Genomic DNA, 14,975 nt, shown 5'->3' with positions numbered 1-14,975 from the left:
GGATCAAAGTTCAGTCAAATGCGCAAAGTATTCCGGAGGCACATTTGCTACTGGAAAACATTGTGTACATTTTTAAGAGCCTTGTCTTTGGCACCAACCTTGTCTTTGACAAAGTTGTTCAGCCGACTAAGGGCTATCTGGCAATAGCAAAACTAGTTGAGATTTTTTTCACCAGGTGGCACTAGTAACAATTTTTCTTCAATCTTCTATATCTCAAGATCCTTATGAGCTTGAAGGTTGGTGTCTTCGGCAGAGTTGTTAAGTCAACTAGTTGAGAATTTATGCACTAGGTGGCACTAGTAACAAATTTTCTTCAATCTTCTATACCTCAAAATCCTGATGAGCTAGAAGGTTGGTGTCTTCGGCAAAGTCGTTCAGCAGACCAACAGCTATCCGGCAATAACAAACCTAATTAATCTCTCCACTAGGTGGCGCTAGGAATAAATTTTCTTGAATCTTCTATATCCAATGAGCGTGAGCAAGTGATTTTGCAATCAAATTTCGTGAGTGTTTCGAGGCAGATCTCAAATGATTTTGCTTTTGTGGGCGAACCTTATCATTGAGATTTGAGTGTCAGTGTACCAATCACTGGTTGTTCAATAGATAAAAGGCCATCTGAGGTGGAAAACTAAACAAATATTTATTCGCTTTATGGTACTAGTAACAAATTTTCTCAAATATTCTGAATTTGGTGATCCTAAAAAAATGGGGTTTTACCAAACAGTTCGGAGCCCCTGATAGTGATAAAATTGATCCAAATTTTGTTCCACAGATGTCACTAGTGATATTTTAAGAGAACTTATCTTATTCAACAACATGACAAGCAACAACGTTAGTTTTTCGGCAAATAATTTTGGATGTCTGAAATCTACCTAATAGAGATCAAGGTGGTTAATTTTTTGTTCGTTTAATGGCGCCACCGTATTTATTAAGAAAAAATTTATCCCAAGATCCTTATACGCTAGAATGTCGGTATTTTAGGCATAATTTTTCTTATAACAATCCAACCTTAATGTGGTAGACGACGGTTTAGATGCTCAACTTGCTACTCAACGCTAAGGTTTAAAGTAAGAGCAATCTGAGTACAAGTACATGCCATATTAATAACATATAATGTCACTATTATCAAAACTTGTTCTAAATTTCTCTGAGTTATGAGGTATTAAAATTTATTTACTTATTTATTTATTTATTGTCGTCAATCATGTTTGTAGACCGTTCCAGAGAGTTTCTTTTATGCGCTAGTTACACTTCTACATTCAATTACCTAATTTTTCTTCTTAAGATAATGTGCGGAAGTATTGTTTTAGCTTCGCTTTGGACCAAGTTAAGTCGATTGAATTGTGATGTTTATTATAAGTAGTCATCATTTGGTTCATTGGCCCAAATTTTGCATAATTAGTACGGTGATAGTTGATTGCAAATAGTTCTCGATGGCGTGAACGTCTGGATGGTACATAAAAGTTTAATTTAGATAATAATTCTGGTGAATCAACTTTATGGGATACAATATCGTTTATAAATGAAATCATTGCATATTCACGACGCTCTCTTAGTGTTTGAATATTAATCAACATACATCTAGCTTTGTAAGATGGTAATGGAAATTCTGTCCAACCTAATTTGCGAAGAGCATATAATAAAAATTGTTTTTGCACCGACTCTATCCTTTCATCATGTACTGCTGAAAAAGGTGACCAAATTATGCTGCAATATTCAAGTATTGATCTAACATAAGCAATGAACAATGTTTTTATTGTGTATGGATCATTGAAGTTATAAGCGAAGCGTTTAATGAAGCCTAACATATTATTAGCTTTATTTATCATAGTGTTATAGTGATCAATGAAAGTAAGTTTTGAGTCTAAAATTATGCCTAAGTCTCTGATTCTATTACATTTTTCAACATTTTGATTGCCTAAAGTTATTGTTACATTGGGAATGTCTCTTTTCCTGTTAAAAGATATCAGGTTACATTTTTTTACATTCAGTTGTAGTAGGCTTTTCTGACACCACGTGTGGAAGATTTGTATTTCGTGTTTAAAAGTATGTATGTCCTGTGCAGTTTTTATTTCCAAATAATGTTTCATATCGTCAGCATAGATTAATACTTTTATTTTGTCAAGAATAAACGACAAATCGTATAAACAAAAGCGGACCTAAATGAGAGCCTTGTGGAACCCCTGAAGTGGCATGTATTGGAGTTGACTTTTTTCCTTTGAATTTCACTATTAGCTCGCGAGTGGTTAAATATGATTCAATCCATTTCAGCAATTTGGCTTCAATACCAATTTTTTGCAGTTTAAATATAAGCATGGATATGTCAACACGGTCAAACGCTTTACTAAAATCTGTGTATAAAGCTTCTACATGATTTCCATTTTCCATAGCACTCAATGAATAGTTTACAAATTCGAGCAAATTAGTGGCTGTCGATCACCCTTTAAAAAAAACCGTGCTGCGCTGTAGTTATTCTGTTTTTGATTTGGATGAATACTTTTTCATTTATGATGGCTTCAAAGAGCTTCGGGATGCACGAAATAAGGGCAATGCCACGATAGTTAATAATATCATATTTTTTGCCAGATTTGAAAATGGGAAGGTATGAGCTTTTCCACATCTTTGGAAAGACTCCAGACTCCAGTGACATATTAAAGAGCCAAAATAAGGGAGTAGTTAATTCAATTGCTAAAGTCTTCATGAAGATTGGTGGAACTCCATCCGGTCCATTTCCTTTGGTTGCATCCAAGTTTTTCAAACCATTCAATATTTCATGCACATTTATATGACTGATACCAACATCGTTGGGAAACTCAGGATGGAAATCGAAATATGCATAATCACGATCAGCTTCAGAGTATGTTGTGTATAGGGTAAAAGCATCGGTTTTGACCAGCCTAAGAGAAAATGTCAATAAAAATTAAATGGGAAGTCGTATTTACACTACAGGTATGTCAAATGCAAGCTTTCAATCCATATTATGCGTGTAAATATCGAAACTGAGCTTAAACCACTTTTTCGCTTTGAAAATCCCGTTGGTCAATATAGGCCAACGGAACCAGTTTCGGCCAGAGATTTAACTTCGGTTCCTTAATTGGCTAATTGCATTGATTTCTAACTAGAGTGGCCAACCTAGGAGTGTCCTGGCCAAATTAGGTGTATGGGAGTTAAAATTATAAGGAAAATGAATTGTTTTTCTTATGTTTTGAATCAATTTGGACGAGTAAATGAATGTAGCTCTATCATATGAATGTTATCTACTGAACACAAAAAGTTTTATGCTGATTGGCTATGTAAAACAGTGTATAATTCACTATGGCTACAACTGGCGTTTGGCCAAAACCGGTGCTTCTACCCTACTTCTTGAAAAAAAATTGAAAATAAGTTGCATATATCTTGTGATGTATGGCCAACCTTTTCATTAAAATACATTGTAGAAGGTAAGTTATTGGATTTTAGTTTAGATTTAACATAGTTGAAGAAATTCTTTGGATAGTTTTTGATTTCTTGCTCAGTTTTGGAGTTGTAGCTTTCATATGCCAATCGCATTGCTGAGTTGAGCTGTACGCTCATATTCAAATATACTTGTAAATTCTCTTGACTTTTATGCTTTTTGTAAATTTTATGTAGTTTCTGTTTACGATTCTTCAAATTTATTATTTCTTTAATTTAATCAAACAGGATGTTTTGAAAAACCATTACACCTTCTTTTAATGATTGGTACTTCTTCTTATATTATTTTGAACAAACAGTGGTAGAAAACTTCTGTTGAATTATTTACATCATCTTTGCTTCTCAAAATCGATTGCCAGTTAATGTTATTTAATTTATTTCTAATGTTGTCATAGTTAGCTGAATTAAAGTCGAATACTTCCTCAAATTCATTGTCAATATAGAAATCTGTATTAGAAATAAACTGAGAAAATTCTATTGCCGTATGAAACACTTCATTTTTCCAAAGTGGAGTCAATGCCTCATTAACACAAAAGTCATCAGAGACGTTTGTCAGCAAGAGATCAAGATAACAGTTTTGTTGATTTTTTACATGATTGGTTTGATTAAGACCTAAGTTTGCAATTTTGTCAAATATAAACTGTAGCAATTCACTTCCTCCAATGACTAAGAGTAATATATAATCATTGTCCATATCTGGTATAAAATCAATGTTGCGTTGATTAAAATCACCGTAAATAACTTCAGGGGGTAAACTGGACATAACATTTTCCAAAACTTCCATGAGTCGATGTTCCTTAACCTTCCAGTCGTCGCGCGGTTTGCCCCCGTCAGAATCAGCACGCTGCTGTTGTGAACGAAAAGCGAGGTTTTTACAACAGCGCGACGATTTAAGTGTTAACTCGATATCGACAACATTTATTTAATGGAACTGTGTGAAATGTTATTTCCATGAATAATCAAGATGCAAAGGGATTCCTCTACCAAAAGATTCGATACTCAACGCATAGTGCTTCTATATGTATGCACATAAATCAAAAAGTTATATTGAATAATTTCGTATGGCAAAAATTCGTCTAAGGCGCCGTCCACAAATTACGTAACACTCTTGGGGGAGGGGAAGTAAGCTCAAGCGTTATGGCTCACACAAAAATTTTAATTTTTTTATACAAAAAGCGTTACGGATCCCTCCCTTATCAGGTATCAGAATTTGGGCTCAGGCGGCACGTTCCCCTACGAATGGGAGATTTGTGCCTCGCACGTCATAGCCATTCATCACTTACCCGATGGAAAAAGGACTAGGAAAACAAGGAGAAAGAAAAGGAAACATGTAAGGGATGATAAGATTCATACAAACACCCTGAAAGGATGCTTGTAAGAATTGATGAGCATCAAAATTCACTTCTGCACCCCCGGAAGGATACTGAAAATGATTTCTAAACAAATTCTCACACTCTATGATGACGTTACATAATATAGGGCTCTGCATTGTTTTGATTTTGTATGGGATTTTGACGTTTACTGGCCTTGTTGTTTACAAATTTTAAGTAAGAGGGAAAGAGAGAGGAAGATTTTTGTGCAGTGACTCATACCACAGCAGAAGATGCTTTGCCTTTTAGAGTACGAGAACCTGTATTGTCTCAGAGAACACGATAAGAAACTATATGAATACCCGTAGTTTACCAAAAAGTTTCGTTCATAAAGGAGGATTGAATAACAATCACAAATACAGAGAAAGAACAGAGCTGCCCTTGTCAGTCTATGTGTCTTTGTTATTCCTTCTGAAGTTTTCCCAAACAGCTGGATTCTGGGAAACCATACGATTAGACACCGTTTTGATTTAAATCTTCAACAGCATTCCGGGAAATGCAACAGATACTGCACTGGTGAAGATTATAAATTTAATAATGAATTTGTAATCAAATGGCACCTTTTCATTTATTATTAACAAACTTCATTTGAGCCGGTCTTGGCTTTCCTGGTTTCCAGGTGAAACCAGATTTTCCAAGTCTGAAATCAAAATCGAAGAATGATAAGATTAATGAGTTAGGTGCCGTATGATCTTGCAAGACGTTTAAAACATGGTTACTTGGGAGGTGCTTCGGACTACCATACTGTATGTAGGTATTATGAATTCATAATACCTACACATACCACAAGAGGCTGTAAAGTTGACGCATCGTTGGTCGTTGTCGTTCGATACTGCGTCACGGAGAAAAAAATATGGTAAACACAAACAAATTTTAGCTATTTTCAAACTAAACTGTAGGTTGAATTTTGCACAAACAAAATTTTAGTTTGATTCAGCCTTGCACGTTGGTTGGAACAAGCCATTTTTTTAGGTTGATTTTTTTCACGGATTAACATTTAAAATCAACAAAAGTTTGTTCGAAGCAAACAAGAAATTGTTTTTTTTTATTTTGACAGTTGTAGAAACAACCAACGCTTTAGGTTGTTTCAAACAAGGAACATTAGTTTGAAAAAGCTAATCTTGAGTTTGATATAAACTAATCTTTGTTTGAAATAAACAAATCTTCGTTAGTTGGCAGGTTATTATTATTTGAATTATATATTATTCATTCTAATGATAATGAAACGCATGACCACTGCATTATGAACAATTTATTTTATTTTCTATTGAAACAACAAAAATCACTTACAGCTTTATCGAAAATGAAGTAAATAACATGGCACTGATTTTTCCTCCCTTCTCGATTCGCCCTCACGGATTGTATGCTTGGTTGCGCTGAGGAGACACCATTTTTTTCCTGTAAAATAAAAACATGAGCAAACATGTCTCTGGTAGCAAATGTTAGATAATTAGGGTAACCAATATATTTTGGAGTCCTATATATTTTGGACACCCTGGGCCATTTTCCTGCTAATTTCCCAGTTTAAATCGAATGACCAACTCAATTCGCATGCCATTTGGAAAGATAGGACTATTCCGCACCTGCATCAACCGTTTGTACAGGTCCGTCCCACTCGGGCTCAGATTGGGTACCACTTCTAGTACTGCATTTGGGCCCTCGGTAGTGCAAAAGGTACCCAAGTTTGACAGATCGCAGTACACTTTGAACGACATTCTAGATTACCTTATGAGCCATAAAATTTTGGGCAACTGCAAGGGACATGGGGGTCTTTAATTTGTCTTTGGTTTGTACATAGAAAATGTGTTTATTTTGTCTGAAATTAATTCAATTTAATCGGTTCATCCATACAAGCGTTACAACACGTTACACACAAAAATTGGAACCGTCAGAAATTTTTCAAATGTAAACAAAAACATTTTTCAAATATCTGCACTAAACGCGTAGAATTTCTTCGGTTTTCCATTGTCAATCGATTGATTAGACTATGGGCAAGCATATTATACAACCAGTGTCGTGGACTTTGTCGCTAAACGATAAAAAATGCGGGGGGTCCAAAATATATACTTTGAGGGTCCAAAATGTACTGGTATGTCCAAAATAATGAAAAACAGTGCTTCACAATTCAATTATTTTCGACATTTTTTGGATCCTACATGATCGTAGGGGAAGTTTTTCTCTACATGTTGGCGTGTTCTTTGACTTGATTACGCTGTGCAATTAATTAATTGGGACAAAAAATCAAAATCACTTCCTTAAGGGGTCCAAAATACGACCGTTACCCTACCTTAGTCCATTAGTAGAAATCTGACCGGTTCAGATTTTGCTTGTTGTGGATCTTTTTCATTCCCGTTAGTTCTGATCCTGGAAAATATAATAAAAATGTTAGGTAAATAGTAAAATAGCAAAAAAGCCCATTATTTAACTTTACCTGCAGGTTTTCTTATCGCCAGAAGCAGTTTTAAGATGTACCGAACATCGTCGACTAAGCAATCAAACTAGTATTTTAGTTTTGTTGGAGAAGCGTGTGAGGGAAACACAATCCAGATAGCTGCCTTAATGAGCAACTTCATAGCTGCAATATATTTTTAATTTAGCATACATCTCTCAAAAATATACATAATCTATGCTCACATTTCTGTGTTTGAGGTAAATTCACTCCCTAGAGCTTCTTAAGTGGACAATCGTTCTCAATTCAGTTCTATAAAGTACAAACAGTTTCCAATTCAAATTACAAGTTACATGATCTGTATCTCTTACTGTGCACCCCTAATACGTCGATCTGCACTGCCGCTTTAATCCTCAAGGTTGAACAATACTATCTGATGGCCGTCTGAAAATAGCCATTGCATTCCCTCAATGCACGTCAAAGAGATTTTAAATTATGCATGACTGACTCACCTAATAATCGAATTTCGATAAACTGGTTTCCAACTGTACAGGGGATAGGCAAAATGATTGAGATAGGCAAAATTTTGCCCAAATTCAAATGGTAGAAAACTTCTGTTGAATTATTTACATCATCTTTGCTTCTCAAAATCGATTGCCAGTTAATGTTATTTAATTTATTTCTAATGTTGTCATAGTTAGCTGAATTAAAGTCGAATACTTCCTCAAATTCATTGTCAATATAGAAATCTGTATTAGAAATAAACTGAGAAAATTCTATTGCCGTATGAAACACTTCATTTTTCCAAAGTGGAGTCAATGCCTCATTAACACAAAAGTCATCAGAGACGTTTGTCAGCAAGAGATCAAGATAACAGTTTTGTTGATTTTTTACATGATTGGTTTGATTAAGACCTAAGTTTGCAATTTTGTCAAATATAAACTGTAGCAATTCACTTCCTCCAATGACTAAGAGTAATATATAATCATTGTCCATATCTGGTATAAAATCAATGTTGCGTTGATTAAAATCACCGTAAATAACTTCAGGGGGTAAACTGGACATAACATTTTCCAAAACTTCCATGAGTCGATGTTCCTTAACCTTCCAGTCGTCGCGCGGTTTGCCCCCGTCAGAATCAGCACGCTGCTGTTGTGAACGAAAAGCGAGGTTTTTACAACAGCGCGACGATTTAAGTGTTAACTCGATATCGACAACATTTATTTAATGGAACTGTGTGAAATGTTATTTCCATGAATAATCAAGATGCAAAGGGATTCCTCTACCAAAAGATTCGATACTCAACGCATAGTGCTTCTATATGTATGCACATAAATCAAAAAGTTATATTGAATAATTTCGTATGGCAAAAATTCGTCTAAGGCGCCGTCCACAAATTACGTAACACTCTTGGGGGAGGGGAAGTAAGCTCAAGCGTTATGGCTCACACAAAAATTTTAATTTTTTTATACAAAAAGCGTTACGGATCCCTCCCTTATCAGGTATCAGAATTTGGGCTCAGGCGGCACGTTCCCCTACGAATGGGAGATTTGTGCCTCGCACGTCATAGCCATTCATCACTTACCCGATGGAAAAAGGACTAGGAAAACAAGGAGAAAGAAAAGGAAACATGTAAGGGATGATAAGATTCATACAAACACCCTGAAAGGATGCTTGTAAGAATTGATGAGCATCAAAATTCACTTCTGCACCCCCGGAAGGATACTGAAAATGATTTCTAAACAAATTCTCACACTCTATGATGACGTTACATAATATAGGGCTCTGCATTGTTTTGATTTTGTATGGGATTTTGACGTTTACTGGCCTTGTTGTTTACAAATTTTAAGTAAGAGGGAAAGAGAGAGGAAGATTTTTGTGCAGTGACTCATACCACAGCAGAAGATGCTTTGCCTTTTAGAGTACGAGAACCTGTATTGTCTCAGAGAACACGATAAGAAACTATATGAATACCCGTAGTTTACCAAAAAGTTTCGTTCATAAAGGAGGATTGAATAACAATCACAAATACAGAGAAAGAACAGAGCTGCCCTTGTCAGTCTATGTGTCTTTGTTATTCCTTCTGAAGTTTTCCCAAACAGCTGGATTCTGGGAAACCATACGATTAGACACCGTTTTGATTTAAATCTTCAACAGCATTCCGGGAAATGCAACAGATACTGCACTGGTGAAGATTATAAATTTAATAATGAATTTGTAATCAAATGGCACCTTTTCATTTATTATTAACAAACTTCATTTGAGCCGGTCTTGGCTTTCCTGGTTTCCAGGTGAAACCAGATTTTCCAAGTCTGAAATCAAAATCGAAGAATGATAAGATTAATGAGTTAGGTGCCGTATGATCTTGCAAGACGTTTAAAACATGGTTACTTGGGAGGTGCTTCGGACTACCATACTGTATGTAGGTATTATGAATTCATAATACCTACACATACCACAAGAGGCTGTAAAGTTGACGCATCGTTGGTCGTTGTCGTTCGATACTGCGTCACGGAGAAAAAAATATGGTAAACACAAACAAATTTTAGCTATTTTCAAACTAAACTGTAGGTTGAATTTTGCACAAACAAAATTTTAGTTTGATTCAGCCTTGCACGTTGGTTGGAACAAGCCATTTTTTTAGGTTGATTTTTTTCACGGATTAACATTTAAAATCAACAAAAGTTTGTTCGAAGCAAACAAGAAATTGTTTTTTTTTATTTTGACAGTTGTAGAAACAACCAACGCTTTAGGTTGTTTCAAACAAGGAACATTAGTTTGAAAAAGCTAATCTTGAGTTTGATATAAACTAATCTTTTGTTTGAAATAAACAAATCTTCGTTAGTTGGCAGGTTATTATTATTTGAATTATATATTATTCATTCTAATGATAATGAAACGCATGACCACTGCATTATGAACAATTTATTTTATTTTCTATTGAAACAACAAAAATCACTTACAGCTTTATCGAAAATGAAGTAAATAACATGGCACTGATTTTTCCTCCCTTCTCGATTCGCCCTCACGGATTGTATGCTTGGTTGCGCTGAGGAGACACCATTTTTTCCTGTAAAATAAAAACATGAGCAAACATGTCTCTGGTAGCAAATGTTAGATAATTAGGGTAACCAATATATTTTGGAGTCCTATATATTTTGGACACCCTGGGCCATTTTCCTGCTAATTTCCCAGTTTAAATCGAATGACCAACTCAATTCGCATGCCATTTGGAAAGATAGGACTATTCCGCACCTGCATCAACCGTTTGTACAGGTCCGTCCCACTCGGGCTCAGATTGGGTACCACTTCTAGTACTGCATTTGGGCCCTCGGTAGTGCAAAAGGTACCCAAGTTTGACAGATCGCAGTACACTTTGAACGACATTCTAGATTACCTTATGAGCCATAAAATTTTGGGCAACTGCAAGGGACATGGGGGTCTTTAATTTGTCTTTGGTTTGTACATAGAAAATGTGTTTATTTTGTCTGAAATTAATTCAATTTAATCGGTTCATCCATACAAGCGTTACAACACGTTACACACAAAAATTGGAACCGTCAGAAATTTTTCAAATGTAAACAAAAACATTTTTCAAATATCTGCACTAAACGCGTAGAATTTCTTCGGTTTTCCATTGTCAATCGATTGATTAGACTATGGGCAAGCATATTATACAACCAGTGTCGTGGACTTTGTCGCTAAACGATAAAAAATGCGGGGGGTCCAAAATATATACTTTGAGGGTCCAAAATGTACTGGTATGTCCAAAATAATGAAAAACAGTGCTTCACAATTCAATTATTTTCGACATTTTTTGGATCCTACATGATCGTAGGGGAAGTTTTTCTCTACATGTTGGCGTGTTCTTTGACTTGATTACGCTGTGCAATTAATTAATTGGGACAAAAAATCAAAATCACTTCCTTAAGGGGTCCAAAATACGACCGTTACCCTACCTTAGTCCATTAGTAGAAATCTGACCGGTTCAGATTTTGCTTGTTGTGGATCTTTTTCATTCCCGTTAGTTCTGATCCTGGAAAATATAATAAAAATGTTAGGTAAATAGTAAAATAGCAAAAAAGCCCATTATTTAACTTTACCTGCAGGTTTTCTTATCGCCAGAAGCAGTTTTAAGATGTACCGAACATCGTCGACTAAGCAATCAAACTAGTATTTTAGTTTTGTTGGAGAAGCGTGTGAGGGAAACACAATCCAGATAGCTGCCTTAATGAGCAACTTCATAGCTGCAATATATTTTTAATTTAGCATACATCTCTCAAAAATATACATAATCTATGCTCACATTTCTGTGTTTGAGGTAAATTCACTCCCTAGAGCTTCTTAAGTGGACAATCGTTCTCAATTCAGTTCTATAAAGTACAAACAGTTTCCAATTCAAATTACAAGTTACATGATCTGTATCTCTTACTGTGCACCCCTAATACGTCGATCTGCACTGCCGCTTTAATCCTCAAGGTTGAACAATACTATCTGATGGCCGTCTGAAAATAGCCATTGCATTCCCTCAATGCACGTCAAAGAGATTTTAAATTATGCATGACTGACTCACCTAATAATCGAATTTCGATAAACTGGTTTCCAACTGTACAGGGGATAGGCAAAATGATTGAGATAGGCAAAATTTTGCCCAAATTCAAATGCTCATAACTTTTTGAAAAATGGATGAAATTGGATGCATCTGGAAGCATTCGATGGCAAATTTGGTCTAGTTTCAGGGATTTGATTAGCCATGCATATTGACCACCGGACATCGGAGTGGTTCCGGATTTTCCGAGGTCATGTCCAAAACACCTTTTTTCTGTCTCTTGTAATTTTCCCAAGAAACTAGATCCAATTGAAGATTGAATGCAGGTGGACGCAATAAGATTCGTTGGAAATCTTCCAAGATATGGCCATTTCCGTAAAACTTGTTCCGGAAAACATGATCAGTCACGTTAGTATTTCCAATCATGTATATATCAACCGGAACTATATCCAAGTGGGCATCAAATTTTAAAATGATGCTTCCGGGAAAGTATTGGCTTCGCAGCACCAAACCGTATTCGCGCCTGCTCATGAGATGCGAAGTTTTCTGGATGCGAAGCTAATGTCAAAGTCGAAACTATGGGACAGCGGCTGTGATTACTCCTGGCGGCTTTGACAGATGTAAATAAACGGCTAAACTGACCTCTTACACACTTAGTCATTATTGACGAACTTCAATGAAATGTTCTACAGCTTGTGAAATTGATATTTCGCATGTCGAAATTTGATTGAAAACAGTTTTATTTTCATCAATTCTTATGGGCATTACTCTAAATTGGCAATGAATATTGATAAGCAATGTGAATTCTCATTTATTTTGCTGCTAGTTGAGTAAGAAATCAAGAGAGTTTTTATACTTTGTTCTGTGCAATTTTCTCTCACTGTGTAATAAGTTCGCAGCTCCAACCTGAGCTGCGATCGCATTCTGGATTTTACCAAAAAATACAATATTCATTCAGAACCATTAGATCCAGTGACCAATTTAAAGTGGGTTCTAGGTGCCCTGGGGGAAGTGGCCAATTAGGAACATGTGCGGTGGAATATCAATGTGGATGTCAAATTTTACGATTTTTGAACGTGATGCTTTCGAAAGCACATCCTGAACAACTGGCTGTCCTAACCAGTCTATAGTAGGTTCCAAGTACCCCGAGGGATGAGGCCAATTCTAAAAATGTCCAGAAATATATCAGTGTGGGCAACAAGCTGCAAGATTTAGAACCTGAGGCTTCCAGAAGCATTTTTAGAACAACCATCTGCTATGGCCACTCTATAGTAGGTTCGAGGGACCCCGGGGGATGTGGCCAATTTCAAACCTGTCCGTAATTATATTAGTATGGGTATCGAACTTCAAGATTTTTTAAGGTGATGGAAGCATTTTCAGAACTAAGCTGCTATGACCACTCAATAGTAGATTCCAGGTGCTCCGGGATATGTGGACAATTCGAAACATGTTCGGAGCCATACCCATATGGGTATCGAACTTCAAAGTTCTTGAAGGTGATGCTTCCGGAATCATTTCTACAACCACCGGCTGATATGACTACTCTATAGTAGGTTTGAGCTGCCCTTGGGGAAGTAAGCAATTTTGAACTGCTACCATATTGATATAATTACGGACAGGTTCGAAATTGGCCACATCCCCCGGGGCCCCTCGAACCTACTATAGCAGATGGTTGTTCTAAAAATGCTTCTGGAAGCCTCAGGTTTCAAAATCTTGAAGTTTGTTGCCCATATTGATATATTTCTGGACATTTTTTGAATTGGCCACTTCCTCCGGGGTACTTGGAACATACTATAGAGTGGTCAGGACAGCCAGTAGTTCTGGATGTGCTTTCAAAAGCATCACGTTCAAAAATCTTAAAATTTGACACCCACATTGGTATTGCACCGCACATGTTCCTAATTGGCCACTTTCCCCAGGGCACCTAGAACCTGCTATAAATTGGTCAGAGCATCTAATGGTTCTGAATACTTTCCCGGAAGCATCATTTTAAAATTTGATGCCCACTTGGATATAGTTCCGGTTGATATATACATGATTGGAAATACTTACGTGACTGATCATGTTTTCCGAAACAAGTTTTACGGAAATGGCCATATCTTGGAAGATTTCCAACGAATCTTATTGCGTCCACCTGCATTCAATCTTCGATTGGATCTAGTTTCTTGGGAAAATGCTAACATCCATAAAACATCACACCGCACAAAATTACAAGCGACAGAAAAAAGGTGTTTTGAACATGACCTCGGAAAATCCGGAACATCTCCGGTGTCCGGTGGCCAATATGCATGGCCAAGTAAATCCCTGAAACTAGAAGCATCCGATTTCATCCATTTTTCAAAAAGTTATGAGCATTTGAATTTGGGCAAAATTTTGCCTATCTCAATCATTTTGCCTATCCCCTGTATCTTGCTGGAGCTGTTTAATTCAGCTAAGAGATTATAATTCAATGAATATTTTATTATAAATTCACGCTCCTGGCTACTTACGGTCTATCTAAATTACAGAGTTGTTTACGCTTTTGAATATAATGAACTATTGTGCTTCAATAATCTAGCCGAAGCTTGACGGCGAGCCTTATGTTCTTGTATTAGTATTCGCATGCCTACCGGCTTGACCAGTGCGCGAGGGATTGACCAGTTGGTTCACTGATCGAACTAGAGTTATCGTTTCGCACAGTGGGTGCGGCAACAAGTTTGGTGGTTGCGAAAAATAATAATCCTCATTTTGTTAAGAGCAAAGCAAACATTTTATATAGCATTGAAGTTCAAAACAAACAAAATATAATTGAAAACAACATTACTTCTTAGCTTGATACTAACTGCGAATACGGTTCGTTTCAATAAAAAAAATTGGTCTCGCATTAACAAAATTTCTGTTGAAAACAACCAAAATATTAGGTTGGATTTCAACCAAAGAAATGGTTGTTTCAAACTAGAGCCATTTTTCTCCGTGGTGCAGGCTGTTCTCCTTCTCGTCATCAGGCCTCCCTTCGTGTGGACAGTGTACGTAGATGATGCTGTAGTTGAAGAAACGGTCTTTTATCCTCATCTTGCACACCATTGCGTTGATCGGCTGCCACCCGATAACGCGTTGCAGCATCTTGCCCAACACTATGAAGCCAGTTCCTAGCTCATTTGTGGGTCACAGCTTTGGTAGAAGGTAGCCGCTCGATGCCCACTTTTCCATAATTTCAATAAATAAAATTATATTA

General features: G+C 36.5%; 1 protein-coding gene and 2 long non-coding RNA genes across 10 annotated transcripts in view; 1 reads left to right on the top strand and 2 right to left on the bottom strand.

The window, feature by feature from the left end:
* Positions 1–14,975, top strand: part of LOC5565467 (dipeptidyl aminopeptidase-like protein 6) — a 546,556-nt gene that overhangs the window by 228,650 nt on the left and 302,931 nt on the right. The window lies entirely within an intron of this gene.
* Positions 7,110–7,770, bottom strand: LOC110681243. Its single transcript, XR_002503136.1, has 4 exons — positions 7,584–7,770; positions 7,458–7,524; positions 7,255–7,398; positions 7,110–7,187 (listed from the first exon to the last, which is right to left on the bottom strand). It is a non-coding gene; the product is annotated as an uncharacterized LOC110681243 (long non-coding RNA).
* On the bottom strand, positions 10,070–14,793 carry LOC110681242. Of its 2 annotated transcripts, none has more exons than XR_002503134.1 (6): positions 14,251–14,793; positions 11,645–11,717; positions 11,519–11,585; positions 11,316–11,459; positions 11,172–11,248; positions 10,070–10,282 (listed from the first exon to the last, which is right to left on the bottom strand). It is a non-coding gene; the product is annotated as an uncharacterized LOC110681242 (long non-coding RNA). The 2 variants fall into 2 exon arrangements; XR_002503135.1 differs by lacking the exon at positions 14,251–14,793 and adding an exon at positions 11,786–11,858.

The sequence above is a fragment of the Aedes aegypti genome, unplaced genomic scaffold (assembly GCF_002204515.2).
Source record: "Aedes aegypti strain LVP_AGWG unplaced genomic scaffold, AaegL5.0 Primary Assembly AGWG_AaegL5_hic_scaff_5_PBJ_arrow, whole genome shotgun sequence".
In the NCBI taxonomy this organism is placed as follows: domain Eukaryota; kingdom Metazoa; phylum Arthropoda; class Insecta; order Diptera; family Culicidae; genus Aedes; species Aedes aegypti.
The sequence above is the reverse complement of the archived record's forward strand: the minus strand, read 5'-3'. Positions and strand labels throughout refer to the sequence as shown.